The 22,230-nt window shown below is 43.3% G+C and overlaps 1 protein-coding gene across 15 annotated transcripts in view; it reads left to right on the top strand.

Annotated features, from left to right (window-relative positions):
* The window catches only part of TENM4 (teneurin transmembrane protein 4), a 3,083,677-nt gene that overhangs the window by 2,441,612 nt on the left and 619,835 nt on the right, over window positions 1-22,230 (top strand). For all 15 annotated transcript variants that reach the window (XM_073019796.1, XM_073019792.1, XM_073019798.1 and 12 more), the window contains one exon: window positions 1,276-1,331. The gene's annotated coding sequence lies outside the window, so the exon portion shown is untranslated. The remainder of the gene's footprint in view (window positions 1-1,275; window positions 1,332-22,230) is intronic.

Raw genomic sequence — 22,230 nt, 5'->3', positions numbered from 1 at the left:
TTTGTGTGTGTATATATATATATGTATATATATATACACACACACAGCACCTCACACCTGTGACTTCCTATTGTTCAAATGGTTTCAATGACAAATTCCTTCATGTTGTTAGCAACCATTTTGTAATTACAGAACCTGTCTTAGTCACGAGGTTGCTGTTCATAGGAGAGAAAGGGCAGAAATAGAGCTGCAGAAATATTTTTTGAAAATTATTTTAAAATATAGTTAAGAAAAAATATGAATTGATTTGGGAAAATTAGTAAGTGATAGTAGAGGTGACACATGGATATGGCAAAAATATGAATGGGGTACCAAAATTACGGCATCCAGCCTTAGACGGCTTGCTGAGCCTTGCTGAGCTGCAGTTTTCTTGCCTATAAAATCTCCCAGGGTGGTTATAAGGATCATGAAATCATATCTGTAGGTATTATTAGCTCAATAGCTGTCACATAGTAGGAACTATATGAGTTTCCTTCTCTTTTCCTTAGCCTTGCCTTTTCAAGTTAAAAAGGGTATCTATGACCAGCCGGTCCAGGTTCCCTATTTTTCAGATGAGGCAACTGAACCTAGACTAGGGAAAGGCCAGTCCGAGGACTCCAACAGATTGCTCGCTTCTCACTGTTCTGGGCTCAGGTATGGACAGTGCCTGTTAGAGACCTGACCACACACCTGGAAAGGCCTTGGGGAAACTGATGAAAAGGATGGGAAGGAAAATGAGTTAATAAGGGCAATGGTCAACGGTCATGGCCTAACACAGGTGGCAAGAGAGGAAAATCATGATTGGCATGGTGCTTTTTAATATAGTATATCTTGATAACTTCTGCTCTGAAAAATGGTAAACTCTATGTATAGAAGGAAAAGAAAAAGCAAAAAAAAAAAAAAAAAAAAAAAAAGAAAAGCCCAAATTGTTGGAAGTGAATGTGTCGAGATTGTGGCCCTTTTCTTTGCTTTATTTCTCCTGGTATTTTTAATGGTCTTTTATATTTTGACATCTATGAAAAGTAAAAAGTGCCCAAATGACTGGAAGGCTGAATTTTCTGTGCTGAGAGTTGGACACCATCAGCGAGCATCCTGTTTGACACATAACTATTCATTATCATGCTTAATTTATTATTGCACTTCATGTTTTAGTTATTTTGCAGCGCCTGACTACTCAGTTTTCCCAGTTACCTGGAATCATAGGTAGTTGGTAACCAATTCTAGGCATAAAACCTGTGATGCATTTTAGTCCAGCGGTCTCAAGGAATTAATTGTGTTTATCTTCTTGTTTTGCAGATGGACAAACTGAGAATCAGAGAGGGCTAGTGATCTCTCGGACACTTGGTCAGTAGGTAAGTAATGATGCTGAAAGTGAACCCAAAACACGATATGCTTCCAGTCTGCAAGACCTAATGCCCTGCCAGATCGATTGTCCCAGGCTTGTGACTTTTCTGTTTTGTGCAATTCAAGTCAGTATTGCACAAGTCATTAAGATGAGCTGGTTTGAGGCAATTGAGTATTACTTGCACTTGTGGCTTCTGTTTGTTCCCAGTGTGGAGTTGACATGTCTAACAGGTGAGTCTGTGAAGTCCTTTTAGGACATATCTGGCCAACATTGGGTCTTTCTCTGGAAATAGTGGGGCTTATTGAAAACTGGTCCATGTTGCAGTTGTTGTCACACTCACTCTCCCTTCAATAGACCCAACTGTTTGGTACATCTAGAATAGAGAGCTCTGGACTAGTGTGGTCAAGACTTCTGGGCTCAAGTCCTGCAATGACCTGCTCTGTGACCTTAGGCAAGCCACTTAACTCATGGATTCACTCATTCTGCTTGCTTGCTTTCACACTGTTTTTCCCCAGGGTATTTAGTCCCAGCCTCAGCACTGGGCACTGAGAACAAGGTAAATATAACACAGGCCCTTGAGGAGTTCACAACCCAATCAATGAGTTCCTCCATTTTCCCATTATTGTCTCATTATGAGAATTTCTAGCATCTGCTTTGGGGTATATAGTCTGAAGGGTACTTTGTGATCTTTCCCACAACTCTATAAGGTAGAAGGAAGTTGTTACTGCCATTTTGCAAAGGAGAAAACGATGGCTGAAAGAATGGGCCAAAGGCATACCTTGAGTAAGAAATCAGAGCTAGGCTTGAAACCCAGATTTACTAATTCCAAAACATTTATTTCTAATAACAGCAGACTGTTCCACGTGGTAATTGTAGCATCTGAATTGTCATTGTTGCATTCTACCCCTTGGCAGTGAGTATCATGTTGGGGAGATCAGCACCACTCTAGTGGTGGGATAATTTTCTGCAAGGGATTCTTTTCTGCATCTAGCTGATTGTTCCAGAAAGCAATGCTTTCTCTGCCTGAGAGTGAAGGCAGCTGTGAGCTCGCAGTAAGCTGAGAACCAAGGGAAACCTGCTGCAGGCCCGGGACTGGCTCTACCAAGTGGTTGGGATTTAGCAGATCAGAGAGAATCCACTGTGGGTAGAAGGAGTGACACAGCCCCCCAGCCCCTTCTTGTGCAGTGACCTTGCTGTAAAACTGCTGCTTTTTTACCAAAGCTTAATGATCCTGGACTCTAAAGCAAGCCTGGTAGCTTCTGCTTTTGCTGAGTTGTCTCGCCTCAGGCAAGACACAGAGAATGCTGTGGATTAGAGGCTATGCTGTTTGTTTATGTGGATGACAACTCCTTGAGGATGAAGCTCTAGAGTTCCCTCAACATCTGTAATTTCAAAAGGTGCATGAATGACCTCAGTGATCTGGCTTTTGTGTCTTACAATACATGTGGATGTTGTGAATTGTGACCATGGTTGATGTAGATGCACCCAGAATGCTGTAATGTACGTGATACGCAGGTTTTGTGGGAATGTGACTGAATGTGTGGGGTATGGGATTTTTGGGGAGTGTGTGTGTGTTTAATCCCTAGAAGGCAGTTCTTATTAAAAAAAAAAAACAAAAACACACACACGGGTGTAATTTTTCAACAGCACCTAGAAATGGGCTTTTAATAAGCCTCATTAAACTCTTTGATTAGTAGGGGAGGCCAATCACTCTTTCATCTTGGCTCAGATCACAGCTCTCCCTTGCCCTCTTCTTTGGGGTCAGACAAAAATGCCTGCTATTCATATTGGTCTCCCCAAAGCCTTTTCCCCCTCACCTGCCCACTGCAGCCCCCACTCCCACCCCAGTGCTTGTCTGATCTCTTTGCTTGAACCTCAGCACAGACAGTGCTGGTGTCGGGACTGACAGATGATAGCTGCAGGTGCTCCTGGGACCTGAGTGTCCCGTGTCTCGAGTTGTCACGGCAGGACACTTAGGGTCTTTGTTTAGGAAACACTCTGAGCTGGGAGAGCTGGGGCTCCTTCCTTTCTCGAGGCGGTCACTTACTACTGCAGGCTCTCAGCAGAGCTGTGTGTGTGCAAACCCTTTCCTTTACGGGTTGAGTTTCCCCTTGTCTGGCATGGGAGGAGGTGAAGCTCTGTTGAAAGGCAGGTTTTGCCCTGGACTGCGAGCATTCTGCCAGGTCTCCTGAGAAGAGCTGGTTCCCAGAGTGATTATCTTTCCTGAGCCAAGAGCCAGGTGCTCAGTGACAGGAAGCAAGGTAGGCTTAGCAACAGGCTTATCAAGCCCTGCTACAACAATGTTCATTCACGTAACAGGACTGGGTTTGTTCGGTTTTCTTCCTCTCTGGGCACTGTCTCAGTTCTGGGGCTGGTGTGTTCTGAGCAGGAGCACCTCTGCTCCTTCTCAGAGGCAATGCGCTCCCTGGGGTATGAGCTCCTGTCTGTGTCATCCTTGTGCATCCCACAGTAGCAGCACAGGGCTGAGTATATAGAGGGCCAGTCAGTGTTTGTGGTCTACATAGAAGATGCTGGCACCAGGCAGCGATTGCCTACCTGGGGTACCCATGCCTTGTGTAATGGAACACACCTGCATTTATGTCTTAGCTTCTTTTTTTGTTTTTGTTTTTTTTTTTGTTTGTTTGTTTGTTTTTTTTTTTTTGAGACGGAGTTTCACTCTTGTCACCCAGGCTGGAGTGTAGTGGTGGGTTCTGGGCTCACTGCAACCTCCACCTCCCAGGTTCAAGTGATTCTCCTGCCTCAGCCTCCCAAGTAGCTGGAATTACATGCACCCGCCACCACCCCCAGCTAATTTTTGTATTTTTAGTAGAGACAGGGTTTCACCATGTTGGCCAGGCTTATCTCGAACTCCTGACCTCAGATGATCCACCCACCTCGTCCTCCCAAAGTGCTGAGATTACAGGCATCAGCCACCACGCCTGGCCCCCAACTTAGCTTCTTACTGAACCAGCCCACTCACCTTCTCTGTGAGATTGCAGAAAACTGATGATGAGGGTGTGTCCTGCACAAGCCTGCTTATTCAAGGGCTGGTGGGGGCTAAAAACCAGCCTGTATTCCACCTCCCAAGCCGTGTGTCCCAGAGGGGCTACATCTGCCCAGAAGAAGAGACATCTTTTTTCAAATTCATGTAAAGTCAATAACGGGGCTGGTAGTAGCCTTGTTTCTTTCAGCCTCAATTTCTTCATCATTTATCTAAATTGGCTATAGGGATGATTTGTGATTATCTTAAAGTATAACTGACACATAGAGACTGATAAATCATAGTGGTCATTAGTAGTTGTAATTGTAGCAGCAGTAGTAGTAGTCATGATGTCAGTAATGATAATGCCTTATTTTTGTAGTGCTTTATATTTTGCAAGGTTCTTTTGTATTCGATTATTTCATTAGCCATGCGTTAAAGGCAGGGCTAGGATTGCTCTCTCTGGGACAAAGAGAAATATGATGTTACTTGCCTACTGTCAGCCCCTGAAAGCCTGACCTGGAGCAAGCATACGCCATCCTGGCAATGATGTGAGGCTGGGGTATGCAAAACTGGGGATGCCTGGGAGAGCTCAGAACCTCTTTCTTCCTACACACCCATACCCATTATCTACCTTGGTCCTGGAGGTTCTACATTTAGAACCTTCTGCCTGGTTCTTGCCAGCAACCCCATTGGTGTGCCAGCCTCTGGTCCCTGTGACTGCAGTCATTGGCTCAGAGCGGGGTCCAAACCAGGTAAGCCACTGAGCATCACAATCCTGCCTCACAGCCTAGGTGGGCATGTTGCCTGGGCCTTCAAAGCCACCCAGAGAGACTCTCTAGGGGTGGGGAACAGTAGCCATCTCGCATGCGTTTTCCAAACACTCCTTAGTCACTGCACTTCAACTCTAGCCAACAGACATTTATGAAGCACCTACCATATACAAGACACTCTAGTGACATCTTACATGTATTTTTTTCCTAACTTCTTCTTCTTCTTCTTTATTTATTTATTTAATTTTTTAAGAGACAGTGTTTTGCTCTGTCACCCAGGCTGGAGTGCAATAATGTGATCACAGCTCACTGCAGCCTCAAACGTCTGGGCTCAAGTGATCTTCCTGCCTCAGCCTCCCGAGTAGCTAGGACCACAGGCACATACCACCATGCCTGGCTAATTGTTTTATTTTTAGTAGAGATGGGGTTTTACTATGTGGCCAAGTGTGGGCCACCATGCCCATCCTATTTTTTCTAACTTCTATACCTATTTATAAGATGAAATAACTAAATTTCAAATAAGTTAATTGATGTGCCCAAGATTTCATAATTATTCAGTGGTAATGCTGGGATTTGAACTCACGTATTTAGACTAGAAAGCTTATGCACTTGACTTACATAAGGATGTAGCACATGGGGCTAGCAAAAAATGGTTGTCACCCATTAGTGATAGCATTTTAAAAAGTGGTTATTAACAAAGTACTTACCATCCTGAATCCTAACTGCTGGTTCTCCTGTGGTCCTTTCCCATCAGACTGAGAGGTTTCTGAGGGCAGAAATTGGGAGTCTCAGCCCTTAACAGGGTACAGAATTTATAGCAACTGATTGATAAATGAATGATTAACAATATTGACAATGGCTAAATGGCTGTTTCCTAGGCATAGTGTTAAGTGCCTTATATATATGATTTTGCTTATGTCTCAAAGCAACCCTATAAGATAGATACTATTATTAAAATCATTTTACACTAAATAAAAGACCTTAAAGAGTTTTGAATAACTTTCCCATGTTACATAGCTGGTAAGTGGCTGAGCTGGGAATGGGACCCAGCTTGACTGACATGAAAGCTTGGTGCTTAATGTCTCACCCAGATGTACTGGCCTCCTGCAGGTGTTCCTGCATGTGCCCTAGCCACAGCCGATGCCCATGTCTTCTTCCGAGAATTACTGGGAAGCTGTCATTCAAATCCAGTGCCTTCTAATGCAGGGCTATGTGAGGTTTCCATTTAGAAGAGACAAAGCTGGTGAAGGCTGGGAAGCTGTAGTCATGTATGAAAAGCCACTAATAGAATTAGCAAGAAGAAGGTGACTTACTGGGGAACAAACCCAATTTGTAAGACACAAGTAGGGGCAAAATCAGCCTCGAGAGGCACAATCTTTTGAACTCTGTGGAGAACAGTGGGGAAATGTTTCATTGGCATTTACTGGGAGTATTTCTGGAGTTTGGCAAGTCCACTACAGCATGCTCACTGGTGGTCAAGGACAGGAGAAAGGCGAGGCCTTGGTGCATTGCTCTCAAGGGAGGGCTTTTGCTTCTAGTGCCTTCCCCCAAGACCTCATGGACCAGTGACTTGTTTCATCACGTGGAGCTTCATCTTATGCAAGCTGAAGAAACAGTATGCTGGCTTCATTGCTGCAAGCTAATTGACCCCTTGTGACTTCATCCCAGAAGGTAGCAGGAACATGTGCTCTTAGTGAAAGCCCAGCAGCCAGGAGACACATTTGAGCTGGGAAAGAGAGGGGCTTGGAGTGGCTCTGGAAAACCTGGGCAGGACTAGGATTCTGATCCCTGACTCCTGCCAGCACCAGGGCTCAATTTGCATGAATCAAGGCTGTGTTCTAAGTCCTGGGATTGCAGTGAGGAGTGCTAGTGCCCTCATCTATAAAAGCTAGAACAGCAACAAGTGCTTGGGGAGACTACATATGAACACTCATTAGCAGAGGGAGAGGTATGCTGATTAACAGAACAAGACTTGTCAGAGCCTTCATGGACTTGTCTTGGGGTGGAACCAGGGTTTTGCCCTTCTGGAGGCTGGCCCTGTACACTTGAGTAACAATACTGGGCCTGGAAGCTGGACACTGAAGGCACTTACTTCCCCCCACCCCACCCCAGCAATGGCTTTTAAATCTTGCTCTCCGGAGCCCTGAGAGTTTAATGAAATCCTCTCTGGGATTTCCGCAGGAGATAGGCAGATTTTCTCCTGACTTCTAGGCCCCCACCCTGCAGATCCTCTTCTCCCTGTTTGCAGGGTGGGCTTCTTTGTTGCCAGGGTGGATGTTTGGCTGACACACCCCCCATGACCATGCTGTTTGATTGTAGCCGATGTCCATTCTCATTGGCAGTGTGCCTGTACCACATCAGTTATTAAATGTTTTGAACTGTACTCTTGTTTGCAAATCTTCTTTGGACAGAGGAAACCCGTGCTGTTCCATGCCAGCTGCATCCTAACTTAGGCACATCCCACCAGTGATCAACTTTCAAGCCACCGCTACACAGAACTAAAGCAGTTTTGTTGTCTTTGAGAAGGGTTTTCTGTGCTTCCCCATCCATCCTAGGGTCACAGAGTCACCTGGATATCACCAATCCACATGGCCATGTGGGGTTTGGCTATTTGTTTACTGCCCACCTGCTCCCCCCACCCCCCACCATCACCACCCCACCCAGTGACACCACAGCAAAATCCCTGGTTTTCTTGCAGTGGCAGATCTGAAAGCTGGAGTTTGTCTTTTCCATCCCAGCCCCTGGCATGTCTCTTTAGCAGGCAGATAGCATGCTTCATTGCCTGCCTGTGGACCTGGCTCCCAGATTCACTCAGCTATGCCTTTACAGACAAACAGCTCTAAATGAGCAAGATGTGCCAGCTTTTCTGGGAGGATTCCTTATGAGTACCTACTATGTGCTTTGCATTCATTCTCTCATTTAAATGTCATACCTTTCCCAGTTTGGTGTCATTCCACTTGTACAGATGAGGGAACACAGAATAAGCCACTTTCTGAATAATAAGCTTCCCATCAGTAAAATGGTCCAAACAGGAACAAGACAGTCATTTGTTGTGGTGGTATAAGGGATTCTAGCACTGGACTGTTAGATCATCTTCTGGATTACAGGATGCTCATCAGTGCTTTTTCCAGGATGTGATCACCACTGAGATCCCGGATACTGCAATGGTACAAAGGGAGGGATGGTAAGGGGAGTTCCCAAGCCACTTCCATTGTTTTCTAGAAATCACACACTGATTTCTAAGAAAGCAGCAGAGGCAGACACTTTCTGCCTGTGACTGGATTGATTGGATGCCAAAAAACCCGGATTCTAGTCTAGATTCTGCAATAAGTCTTCTAGGTGACTTGGGAAATCATTTAGCCTTTCTGTTCCTTTTGCTCAAAAGAAATAACAATAACCTTAAAGAGTTGCTATGTTTATAAAATATTACATACATATAAATTGAAAGCATTATGCCAATGAGAGTTATTAGCACATATTGTTCATCCTCCTACTGATACCTTTGATCTATAATGATTTTAAAAAGTGAGTCATGTATACGTGCTATCTCTTCTAGAGTTGGAGGTGGGAGAACTGACTGAGAATGAGAGGACTAGAGCCAACCCATCACTTATAGATTAGAAAGCCTCCAAGTCTAACTAAAGTAGAAACTGCCAGAAGCAGTGGCTCACGCCTGTAATCCCAACACTTTGAGAGGCTGAGTCGGGCGGATCACCTGAGGTCAGGAGTTCAAGACCCACCTGGCCAACATGGCAAAGCCCCGTCTCTACTTAAAAAAAAAAAAAAGAAAAAAAAAAGAAAACATGTAGAAACTTACCTCTAACCTAGGCAAAAGAGAAGTAAGAATAGATAACTTATCTTTGAGTTACCTTGCCACCAAGGGAAAAAGAGAAAGCTAATGGATTACAGATTATTCCCCTTGGTTAACGTTGAGTCTTCCTTTGTTGAGGAGTAAGTTAACACAGATGACAAGCTATTAGCTAAGCAGAGAGAGAGGTATAGTTTGTGCAGGAATGGCAAATACTTGATGTATTAGGTTGAATTCCCCAGAACCAGACTCTGGGACAGAGATTTGCATGCAGAAAGTTTATTGGAGCATGCTCTTAGGATCAGCACCTGTAAGGGAGTAAGGGAAGAAAGGGAAGAGTTGAGCTGCAAGGCAATCACAGCAAAAATGTCAGCTGATTCCACAGGGAACTCGAGCTGGGATGGTCTTCAGATGTCTCACATTGAGTCAAAGCGAGTTGGCCTTGTTGCCTACTGTAATAACAGCTGTGGACTGCCCACAGGTGACAGCTCTCTTGGGCTGAAGACCATTCCTGGAGAGGGACTCAACTGATACCTGTCAGCAGCCAACAGCAAAAGTCCCTGCAGCCGAAGGAATGAGTGTCTCAATCTCAAAGGAGGTAGTCAGAGTGGCACATCACAGCATTAACTACATTTGGCCTGTGGGCTACCATTCTTTCTCCCACTCCCCTGCAAACACCACTGTTGAAACAATTCTTTACCACTGCATTCAGATGAGGGCTCAGAATTTTTTCAAACATGATACTTTAGATACACATTATCAATCAGCTGGAATTTGCTCATGAAAAAGGACCCGATTTGCTACCCTTGCCCTCACATGTGTAGGAAACATTTATTGATGGTGTCATAATAAGTCTTGAGTGTTATGATTGCTCTTTCAAGATCAAACAGTTGGTAAACCTTAGACAATTCCCTGTATGTCTCCTGGAAGACAAGATTTTCTCTTATTTTTCCTTATTATGCCCTCTCACCACGTTTCATTCAAGCTCTGACTTATTTTCCCCTTACCTTAGTAAATGCAGTTTTCCCTGTGGTTCATTTTTTTTCCTCTTTTTATTGACCACACACTCTCTTGTCACCTCACCCATTCTTATTTCAACCAACAGCCCACCTTAGACATCCCTTCTTCCCCCTAGTTTTATATTACCAATCATCCGCCAAATCTGTCCACCTGCTTAACCCCTCTGGCCTCCGTAAAAACAGCAAATTACATTCACATTAGCCAGTAATGAAGCTGACACTTAGCTCTCTGAAGATGCTTTTAGAAGATGTAACGTCTTGCAAGAGACAGAGCCAGGCGTTATCATGGGTCTGGAGATAAGCCGGGATTTATCACAGGTCTGTTGTCTCCCAAAGCCTGTGCTCTTTCTTCCGTACCTTTGAAATCTTTGTTGGGATGATCTCTTTATGAATCTGGATTCTCTTTACTGAGCTTTGCCAGAGTTCCCTGAGGAATCAGTTGAGAAGTCTATATACTTTGATTGTTAATTCTGCAGGTCATTGTGAATCACTGCAGAGTGATAAGTTACTTCACCCCAGTGGGTGAGTTGGGGACATTTTTGCTTTCACTGAACAGAGTATAGAGTGCTGGGTACAGCCTGGCTTTGAAGTCTACTAGCTTACCATTTCATTTACTTCTGAAGATATTCCAGTGGTAAGGAACCTTTGGGATCACAAACTCACTGTCAGGGTCAACAGGTTGGGGAGACACTGAAGCCAAGTAATGGACTGGTTATGGCTCTTGATAAATGAGAACTGTGGTCAGTCCAGCTGGCCAGGTGCCAAAAGCCTAGCAGCTTCAGAGGTGGACCCACCTGGGTTTCTGTGCTGAATGCTTGTGCCTATATCTGCCATCCTTCTCCTTCAGGAAAGAGGTATTTGGTAAAGAGGTCTTTTGCTTTTAGCTGAGGGCCAGTTCCATTGAAACCAAAGATCAATTAGGCTGTTGGGGTACCCACTGAGGCCCTATTCTGTACCAGATATTCAGCTAAGTATCCCACTCCTTCACCCTTAAGGCGTGGGCTGATGTGTTTTTAGTGTTGCTTCAATAGCAGACATGGGCCCCACAGCTTCGTGATGCAGTGTGACTTCTGAGCTCTGACAGTTTGTTGCTCTGCCCTTGAGACAATGACTTTTTTGCATAGGGAAGAATCTAGAATCCTCATGATGCGTGAAAAGATGGGCTGATTTGAGTCCTCACTCTCTTCTCTGCTACAGATTTGCTATGTGACCTTAGTCACTTGACCTTTCTGGTCATCAGTGTTACCTCAGTGTCAGTGTTGAAAATAGCCATTATAATGCCTCAAGCACCCTACTTATTGGGGAACCGGGAGTATAATGTAGGTGCTCTATAAATGATGCATGTTTCCCTTCCTCACGCCCAACTCATTACTTAGTGTGATCGGTAGAGAAGTGTTTGCTAGACATTCATGATCTACAGAACATGGATATTTCCTCAAGGAGTGCATTACATCTTTGTTGGATGACCCAGGTCTGGATGGGTCCTGGTGTCATCATCTGGCATGCTTTCTCACTGGACCCTAAGGGGACTAGGTTCCATACCCAGTACTTTCTACCAGTCATGACTTGAAGAAGATTCCTCTTCATTTACTGGTACTTCACCTATTTCATCTTCCTTTCTAGTGGCATGTAACCAAGAATGTTCAGAAGAGGCCACCAGAGCAGAGTGAAAGGCATCCTGCCCCATGTGCTGGTTTTATAAAACCAGAACACTCATGACCTCTCCAAGATTTAGTCTTCTCATTTATAAAGTAGGGCAATACTACTTTCCTTAGGAGCATTCTCTGAGAATTGCATGTGATAATACACATGAAAGCACACTTTGCAACAAACATATGTCAATGTAAAATTCTATCTCCTATGAGTTTTTATTTCTTGGTCTGGCTCCTTCACCAATAGCTCCCAACACAAGTTCCTGAATGTATTTGGTCTATGCACATAGCTTATCCAACATGCTATTTGTGTTTCCTGATGAACTTTTAAAATTTATTTATGCATTTGTTTTCCTCTCTAAATTCCAAGATGTTTAAGAATGAGGTCCAATCTTAATTCATCTATTTCCCAATTATGTAATAGATGCTCCATAATTGTTTGAGGAAATAAATGAAGATGAAAGAAAATTAGAACGATGGGTACCTGCTTCATATCTGCTTATGTAATCCTCACAGCAGTCCTATAAGGTTAGTGTTATTTCCACTTCTATTTTTTTAATTTTTTTTTTTTTTGAGACGGAGTTTCGCTCTTGTTGCCCAGGCTGAAGTGCCATGGAGTAACCCCAGCTCACCACAACCTCTGCCTCCTGGGTTCAATCGATTCTCCTGCCTCAGCCTCCCGAGCAACTGGGATTACAGGTGCCCGCCACCACGCCCAGCTAATTTTTTTTTTTTTTTTTTTTTTTTTTTTGGTATTTTTAGTAGAGACGGGGTTTCACCATGTTGACCAGGCTGGTCTCAAACTTCTGACCTCAGGTGATCCACCCGCCTCTGCCTCCCAAAGTGCTGGGATTACAGGTATGAGCCACTGTGCCCATCCTATTTCCACTTCTAGAAAACAAAAATTGAGGCCAAAGGTGAAACCACTTATCCAGAATACATAGTAACTAGTAGAGCAAGGGATGATGGCCTCAGACTTCTGGACTCCAAAGCGAGTGCTCATATTCTCTACTTCATTTTCTCTCGCTCCCTTTCTCTTTTTTTTTCACATTATTATTGTGCAAACAACATGAAAACAATAATAAAACAAAACAGAAATACAATCACCTTTCATTGCACCACTTCTAGCAAGTCAGCTGTTTCCATTTTTTCCACATTCCCTATAGCCTATTTCTTGCATATGTTTTCTATAGCAGCATTATTGAGATATAATTCACATGCTATAAAATTTACCCTTTTAAAGTAACAATTCAGTGTTTTTTTAGTCTATTCACAGAGTTGTGCAACCATCACCACAATCTAACTTTAGAACATTTCATCACCCCAAAAAGAAACCCTGTACTCATTAGCAGTCATTCCCCATACCCTGCTCCCCCCAGCCCTTGGCAACCACTCCACAAATCTACTTTCTCCCTCTTTATGGGCTTGCCTGTTCTGAACCTTGTATATAAAAGGAATCATACAAGACGTTGCCTTTGTGTCTTTTTTTTTTTTTTTTTTCCACTTAGCATAATGTCTTCAAGGTTTATCCATGTTGCGGCATGAATCAATACTTTATTCCTGATATACCCATGCCCATACCCACCCACCCACACACACATACCACATTTTGTTTATTTATCACTTGATGGACATCAGGGTTATTTCCATTTTTAACTATTATGAATAATGATGCTATGAACATTCATGGGCAAGTTTTTATGTGGACATAAATTTCAGTTCTTTGGGGTGTATATCTAGCAGTGATATTGCTAGGTCATACGGCAACTCTATGATTAACATTTTTAGCAACTGCCAACCTATTTTTAAATGTAGCTTCACCATTTCACACTACCACCAGCAATGTATGACATTTCCAATTTTTTACATCCTTTTCAATACTTTTTATGTCTTTTTTATTTCCTTGTGGGTTTGAAGTGGCATCTTATTGTGACTTTGATTTGGATTTCCCTAATGATGAATGATATTCAGCATCTCTTTTTTTTTTTCTTTTTTTGAGACAGTCTCACTCTGTTGCCATGCTAGAGTGCAGTGGTGTAATCTTGACTCACTGCAACCTCTGCCTCCCAGGTTCAAGCAATTCTCCTGCTTCAGCCTCCCAAGTAGCTGGGACTACAGACTCCCACCACCACGCGCAGCTAATTTTTGCATTTTTAGAAGAGACAGGGTTTCACCATGTTGGCCAGGATGATTGGTCTCTTCACCTCGTGATCTGCCCACATCTGCCTGCCAAAGTGCTGGGATTACAGGCGTGAGCCACCATGCCTGGCCAATATTCAGCATCTTTACATGTTCTTATTGGCATTTTTTTCTGTCTTCTTTGGAGAAATAGTCAAGTCCTTTGCCTATTTTTTAATTTGGGTTTTATGTTGTTTATTGTTGAGTTATAAGAGTTCTTTATATATTCTGGATACAATTATCTGATATATGATTTGCAATTTTTTTCTCATTCTGTGAGTTGTCTTTTTACTCTCTTGATAATATTCTTTTGAAGCACAAAACTTTTTCTTTTTGAAAGAGTCAAATGTATCTATATTTTTTCTTTTGTCACTTGTGCTTTTGGTGTCACATCTAAGAAACCATAGCTTAATCCAAAGTAATGAAAATTTATTCTTGTTTTCTATTAAGAGTTTTATATTTTTAGATCTACACATGGATCTATGATCCATTTTGAGTTAATCCTTGTATCTTATGTGAGGTCTGGAGCAAACTTCATTCTTTTGCATGTGGATATTCAGTTATCTTGGCATCATTTGCTGAGAAGACTTTCTTTCCTTATTGAATTGTCTTGGTACTCTTGTCAAAAAATCAAATGACTATAAATATGAGGGTTTATTTCATGACTCTAAATTTGATTCCATTGATCTATATATCTACTCTATATGCCAGTACCACACTATCTTGATTACTGTAGCTTCATAGTAAATTTTGACATTGAGATGTGGGATTCCTCCAACTTTGTTCTTCTTAAGGACTATGTGAATATTCTGTGTTCCTTGCATTTCCATATAAATTTCAGGATACACTAGTACATTTCTATAGAAAAAAATCCAGCTGAGATTTTGGTAGGGAATACATTAAATCTATAAATACATTTGGGGACTATTTTTATCCAAACAATATTCAGTCTCCTGATCCACAAACATGAGATATCTTCCCATTTACTCAAGCCTGCTTTAATTTCTTTTTAATCTGTTTTATAATATTTAGTATACAAATCTTTCACTTTTGTTACATTTATTCTTAAATACATTATTCTTTTTGATGCTATTATAAATGGAATTATTTTCTTGATTGCATTTTTGGATTGTTCATTGCTAGTGTATAGAAATACAAATGATTGTACATTTATCTGATATCCTTCAAACTTGCTGAACTTGTTTATTCTAATAGCTCTTTTGTGGATTCCTTAAGATTTTCTATATATAAGATCTTGTCATTGGTGAGTAGAGATAGTTTTATTTCTTCATTTCTCCAATCTGAGTGTCTTTATTTCTTGTTGTTAACTAATTTTCCTGGTTAGAACCTCCAGTACGGTATTCAAAGAAGTGATGAGAGCAGTCACCTTGCCTTATTTCTCATCTTAGGGGGAAAGCTTTCAGTCTTTTACCATTAAGTACAATGTTAGATGTGAGTTTTTTGTAGATGGCCTCTATCAAGTTAAGGATTTCTTCTATTTATAGTTTGTTGGATTTTTTCATGAAAGGATATTAGATTTTGTGAAATGCTTTTTGCATGTCTAATGACATAATCATGTGGTTTTTATCTTTTATGGTCTTAATATGATCTATTACATTGATTGGTTTTTGTATGTTAAACCAACCTTGAATTCCTTGATAAATCCCACTTGGTCATGGTGTATAGTTCTTTTTATGTGTTGTTGGATTCAATTCAATGTTATCTTATTGAAGATTTTTATATTTTTATAAAAATTTATATTTTTCTATTTTTGGGAGATATTCATCTGTATTTGTGTGTGTAATGTCTTTGTCTGATTTTACTATCAGAATAATGCTCATTTCATAGAATGAGTTGGGAAGGGCTCCCTCCTTTTGTATTTCTTGTAAGAGTTTTATAAAGAATTTGTGTTAATCTTGCCTGTATTTTGGAAAACTTTAAAAGGTGGTGATAAGAACAAGGCTTACTACAGCTAACAGTTATGCCTTATCATGTGCTTGTGTCAGAAAAACAACAACAACAACCTGTAAATGCCAGAAGCAACACTGCACTGAAGCCTGAAAATTTCCTTATGGACAGGGCAGTGAGTCTCTGGCCATTATGCCAGGCAAGGTGCTTAATACTGGGAACCCAGCCTGGGACAGAATGCTATAATTCCTGCCTTTTTCCTGCACTTTTTTTTCCCCCCAATTTTAAATATTTCCACACAAATGCCTGAATAAATACTCCACTGAAGCAAAACTTTCTCCTTCATAACAGACAAGAGATTGGCCTCTGGACCACATGCTGAAAAAGACCAATGCTTATACCATTATCTCCCCTGGAATCCATCCTGTCCTCCTAGAAAATCAAAATACCCACAAGTATTAATAGCTTGGCATTCAGGTTAACAAAAGAATCGAGTGTTTGTTTTTGTTGTTTTTTAACATGTAAAAATGAGGAAAGGATGTTACTGGCTGAAATTGGTTAGAACAGAGAAGCAAGAGTATGAGATTGCACTCTGGAAGTCAGCAGTTTCTCTGCAGTAAAGATAACGTTGTCAGTCCCTGAACCTTTCTAAAAGAGTTTTGGATTGTGGTCATTCATTTATTCAGCAGTCACTTCATTAATTCATTCAGCAATGATTTATGAAGCTCCTTTCATGTGCCAGGCCCTGTACTGGAGTATCTGGTCACATAGAAAGAAATCCATCTGGGTCTCTGCTCCTAAGGGCCACCCAATCTGATGGGGGGGTATTGGACTCTATACAAACAATTGCTATCAAGCATGATCAAGACTATAACATAGGCATAAAGGGGGCCACAGAAATGTAGAGAAAGGAGAGATCATTTTGCATCCTTTTTAATACTTTTTTATGTCTTTTTTATTTCCTTGTGGGTTTGAAGTGGTATCTCATTGTGGTTTTGATTTGAATTTCCCTAATGATAAATGAAATTCAGCATCTTTACATGTTAAGAGGAATGTCAGAGGAAATGTGATCCACACAGAATCATGAAAGATGCATAGCAATCTGCCTAGTGGGCCTGTGGGACAGGGCCTTCCAGGCCCAAGCAGAACCAGCATTTTGGTGAGAAGAATCTAACTGAACATTCAGAGACATTCACAAGGGCTCAAAGGTACAGCGCTGAATTGGAGAGACCCCAGAAGGAACTGAATGCTTTGTGAAGGAGTCTGAACTTTATCCTGGGACATTAAAGATTTTAATGGTTTGAGACCTTTCTCTAGAACCCAGTTATGCCAGAGAGGCAGAATTGATACAAAATTTGGTGACAACGGCCATTGTAGCCCTTGGAGAATTGTCCTTAGATGGGATGCAGGCCTCCTGGGGACTTGCCACCAAGCATACCCTCCCTAGGGGCCTTATCTTCCCTCCATAGCTCTACAGAGAGCCATCCCACATCACCAAGAGGTCAAACTAAAAGTTTTTAATTCTGATCTTGACTATGATTTCCAAGCTGGGGCAGATAACTCTGAATTTCACTTTCTCAGTAATAAAATATGGACATTGATGCCTACCTTCCTAGGGTGGTCATGATAAATTAAAACTAAAAAACCATTCTCCAGAAAATTTCAAGAATCTCCACTGGACTAAAGATGGACCCATCTCTTAGGAAAGTAAGACGTTGGGAGCTACATAGATCTGGGTTCAAAGCCCAGCTCTCCCACTGGCTGCTTGACCATAGACAAATCAGTGAACTCCCCGAATCTCCATTTCCTCCTCTGTGAAATAGAAATGATCATAATGCCTCCCTGTGGGGATTGCTGAGCGGAGTAAATGTAATGGTCCCTGTGCTGTTCCTGGGCATATCAAAGGAGCTAAGGAGTTGCCTTTGAGTCTGAATGTGAACAAGGAAGCTCCCGGAAGGCTGAGCTGCATCTCCTTCATCTCTATGTGCAGAGCATAATGCCATCATTTGACACCTAAAGACAGCCCAGTGTTTTTATAGTTGAATCCATTTGCAGCTCTCTACCCTTTGCTCGTTCCAGGTTTCTGTCCAGTGGAAAAAAGAATTGACTGTGACCTTTTAGAAATCTAAATAAATCAATAAAGAAAAAAGATGTTAAATCATCTCATTTTATGTGTTTATTTTGCCGAGTGGGCCAACCAGGTATTAATTAGTTTGGGCTTCCCTAAGGGAGCAGGCAGGGCCCACAGCTCCTGCTCCCACTAACCCAGGCTGGCTGTCCCAGATTTCCAGCTGAAAGGTAGACCAGCATCTCTTTCGCACTGGGAGAGTTTAACCTGGGAGAGATATGTCCTTAATGACGTTTCATACCCAGGGGCCTTGCAAGAAAAGAGCTTCAGGAGGGTTAATTGGGACAGGTGGCTTCAGGAGCCACAGGCCGGGAGGCAGAGACATGGAGAGATGGGAATCACAGCCTCCTATGTGTCCCGGAGCCAGACGTGGGTGATTGCAGCAGCCCTAAAGCAGGTGTAGTACAGTCTGCTCTGGCTCGCTTCCTTCCCCATGTGGTTCCCATGTGTGGCATCCACTGCTTCTCCTGTTCCCACTCAAATGGGAGGGAGCCAGTTAAGGGGGTTACAAAGCCCAGAGCCAGACCCTGGAGCTGTGATGCCATCTTGCTAGGTCTCCACCAACTTCACTTACTGAGTGGCAGGCTCTGTAAGTGATATGTAAGGGATATGCCTACCACCTGGAGCCACTTGCTGTGGAGAGATGGCCACAAAAGGAGGAAGACAGGCCTTTGTGAGCCCTTTGGAGGCTGCAGTGAACTCTGACTTGGGAAGACAGGGAAGAAGAAGGAAAAGCTGTCAGAACTACAGAAGACTGGTGTCTTCAGCTATTAATAATGCTGTAACAAAATACTTGAGGTTGGGTAATTTATAAAGAACAAATTTATTTCTCACAGTTCTAGAGACTGGAAGTCCAAGATCAAGATGAAACAGTTTTGATTTTTGGTGAGGTCTTGGTCTCTGCTTTCAAAATGGCACCTTTTTGCTGCCACATCCTCCAGAGGGGAGGAACACTGTGTCCTCAAATGGCAGAGGGAAAAGGAGAGGCAACAAAAGGGGGCCTAGCTAGTTCCCTCCAGCCCTTTTATAAGGCACTAATCCATTCACAAGAGTAGAGCTCTCATAACCTAACCACCTCCCAAAGGTCACACTTCTTAATACTGTTGCATTGGGGATTAAGTTTCAAAATGAATTTTGGAGAGGACACATTCAAACCATAGCAAGAGGATATTTGCTATGCATCTGAAAGGGTGAAAGAGCTCACCAAACAGAAAAGGATGCAGAGGGAAAGTTTCCATAAAGGCCGTGAGACCTGGAAGGCCCTGGAGTCCTGGAGAAACAGGGAGAGGCTCCGTGGAATGGGAATAAAGAGCAGAGAGGCAGGTACGGGGCAGCGGGATAGGACATGAGGTAGGAAGACAGGTTTTGGCTCTGGAAGGCGGGCTATAAGGAGTGTGGACATGATACTGTGAGTGGCAGAGAGGCATATAGAGAGACCAAGTAAGGTTGGCCTGCAATAGCCCTGAATCAGTTCATTACATAATTATTTATGAAGCTGTACTAGGTGCTCCCACCTTGCTGGGCTCTGGGAATCCAACAGTAAAGAAGTCAGACTTGACCCTGAGAAAGTTTACACTTCCTCTCCCTGCCTGCCTGCCTCTCTCCTTAACACCATCTTACCTGTTGCTACTCTCAGAAGATAGTAAGCTCCCAAAGGACTGTGTTACTCATCTTCTGCCTGGAGTACTCTCTCCAAGGCCTTCTGGGAAGAAGCTGATGAGGAAACAGCTGTGAAAATGAACATATTGACACTTTAGGGAGTTCTGAGATCATCAGATTGGAAATCCTCCAGAGCTGGTGCTCAGCCAAGGAGTCCCTAATGTGGTAAACTTTCAGCTTGTAGAGACCACCCTCCATGGCCCCAGTGTGTGCCTGTGTGTCTGGGATGTGAGGGCTCTGCAGGCATCTAAAGGTGTAAACACCTGTGCACGTGCCTACAAGCAGGCATGTGTGTCTGGGCTCAGAGGTGCATGTTGGGTGCATCTGTGTCATGGGCCCTATGCGCTTGTCTGGGTCTGCACACATGGCCGTGCCTGTGAGATTTCCCTTTAGGCTCTGTTGGTTTCTGGAGGATGAAGAGCCCAGGCCTCACCTTGAAAACAATCCTGTTGTTTGTGATTTCCTGAGAGTGACAGTGTCACTGCGCTTGTCTGTCACTCGTGCACATGTACACACATAACCAGCACCACTCGGGAGCTGCAAGCTCTGAGAATTCCTGAGAGACTGCCACGGGCCACTTGAGTGGCTCACTAATGGGCTAGCTTGTTTCCTCAGAGAAATGGTCCAGGAAAGGTTTCTGGAAATGAAATTTCAGTATCAGTGTAACGTCAATAAAATACAACAAAGATGAAGCGGCAAGAACTTGGGTGCTTCCGCTGACGCTGCTTTGATGGGAAAGCTCCTCCAATGTCTGGAGTCTGGGAAGAGAGTTCTTTCAAGAGGTTCTCAGCAGCTCCTGCCGGCTTCCCCATCACACGCAGGCCCTGGTCTTTCCTCCTGAGCCTTCAGTCACAATGCTGACAGCAAGGTGGACTGCCCCAAAGGGTGCATTTCTCCAGGTGCCAAAAAATAAGCCAGTAGGACAGCCATCAGATTGACAAATCAGTCCATTTGTCTGGCCAGTCTCATTTTCCTGATGGAGACAAGCTTATAACGTTGTGTTTCTAGACTCAATCAACTATCGTCATTGACTCTATTCCTTTCTCAGTGAATGGCCTTGCAAACCCCTTAGGTGTCACCAACTCCTAAGTGCCCCTGCCTTGAATCCTCATTGGAACAAGGTGGGAAAATAAGCAGTGGAATGAAATCAATACCTACTGTTTCCCCCATGTATTACCAGTCACTCCAGATCTATATGCTCTCTCTCATATCTGCTTTCTCTTTCTTTGAGTGAATTTGAGAAACCAGGAGGACCTTGTTTGTGCTATACTGCCTTAGGCAGAATTAGCTTTTTTGTTCTCTTATACTTTGTAGAGAGGAGTTGCAAGACAGTGAAATCTCAGCAGGAAGGCTGCTTAGGGGGCCTTCTGGTCAGTACATGTTCAATTTGCTCTCTGCCCTCACCTCATGCCACTGTGCTCATTTCAAGCTGCATTTCCGGGCCAAGATGGTGAGAACTAGCCATCAAAATAAAGAAGACCCTCAGAAAACTGTGCAGACTCCAAGAGTCAGGGCCAAAAGCACCTTTGGGGTTTCTCTATCTGCACTCCTATTTTCTAGTTGGAAAAACTAAGGCTCAGACAGGCCTAATAAGTTGCTCCAAGTTGGCCTCACAGCAGCAGGCACCCAGTTCATATCCCCTCACTCCAAAATCAGCACTTTGCTTCCATGCCCCCAACTATGGACCATGCAGAAGTAGCACACTCGCACCATTTTCAAAAGATTTTCTGCCAGTGTTAAAACAAACAGGCCTGATGACATGGTGAAAAGCCAGGGCTTTGGAGTCACAAAGACCTGAGTTCAAATCACATCTTTGCGTTGACTAGACATTGTCAGGGGGCAAAGTACTTTCACTTCTTTGAGCCTCAATGCCTCATCTGTAAAATAGGGATAATTCTACCCCCTCATAGGGCCGTTGTAAAGATACAATGAAATCATGTACAGGAAATCCTTAGCAGTGTTCCTGGCTCAGAGTAAATCGTCAACAACTGTTAGTGCCCCCTCTATCTGGAAGCTGACAAATTCAATTAACCAGAACCACCCATCCTCATCCAGATGCCCTGCCCATTTCCCAAAACTCCCTGTTCGCAGAATCATAAATCTTGTGTCTGAGAAGGAGCTCCATAAATCACCTGGCACAGCCCCTGGTAGCAGAGCTCTCTCTGTATCTGGCTCAGTGTGTTCCGCAGACTTTTGCTGGCTCAGTCTGCCTCACTCCTTACTGTAAGCAGAAGAATTCCCACCAGCACAGCCAAAAAAAGGGAATAATGCTGTCAGTGGATTCTACAAAAGGGCTAATATTAGCTGGGCAGGAGGATTGGGGGTGGGGGTATACCCATATTTAGAATCTGTGTCTTCAGCCCTTTCCTGAGGCAGCAGAAGTTCAGAGGATGGAGGGAGGAGTGGTTGCCAGGAGTGGGCAGAGCAGCTGGGGTAGGTCTCCCCTCCTCTCTGTTGGGTGATTTCCTTCTCCCCAGGATGTGGGGGGCAGAGAAAAAAGGCTGCTGGGAGGGACAGGGGAGGCTGCAAAAGGTACCCCCAAAGCAGCAAGAAGTATGGCAGTGGTAGAGGCCCCCAAAGTCTCCTGTTAAGGACGACAGGGCCATTGGAACCTAGCTGTAGAGAGGCCTGGAGGGGTGGGTTCTGTAACCTTCTACTCCAAGATGGGATCCAAAGAGCATGTTTCTGGCTGGGTCTTCCTGGAGAGGCCTTGGGTAAAGGCCCAGGCATCAGGGTGCACTGGGCCTAGGCTAGGAGAAAGATGCATGCCTGATGAATCCCTAACAGCAGCTCTTTGCACA

The sequence above is a fragment of the Chlorocebus sabaeus genome, chromosome 1 (genome assembly GCF_047675955.1).
Source record: "Chlorocebus sabaeus isolate Y175 chromosome 1, mChlSab1.0.hap1, whole genome shotgun sequence".
In the NCBI taxonomy this organism is placed as follows: domain Eukaryota; kingdom Metazoa; phylum Chordata; class Mammalia; order Primates; family Cercopithecidae; genus Chlorocebus; species Chlorocebus sabaeus.
Note: the sequence above shows the minus strand (reverse complement) of the source record. Positions and strands in the feature narration are given on the sequence as shown.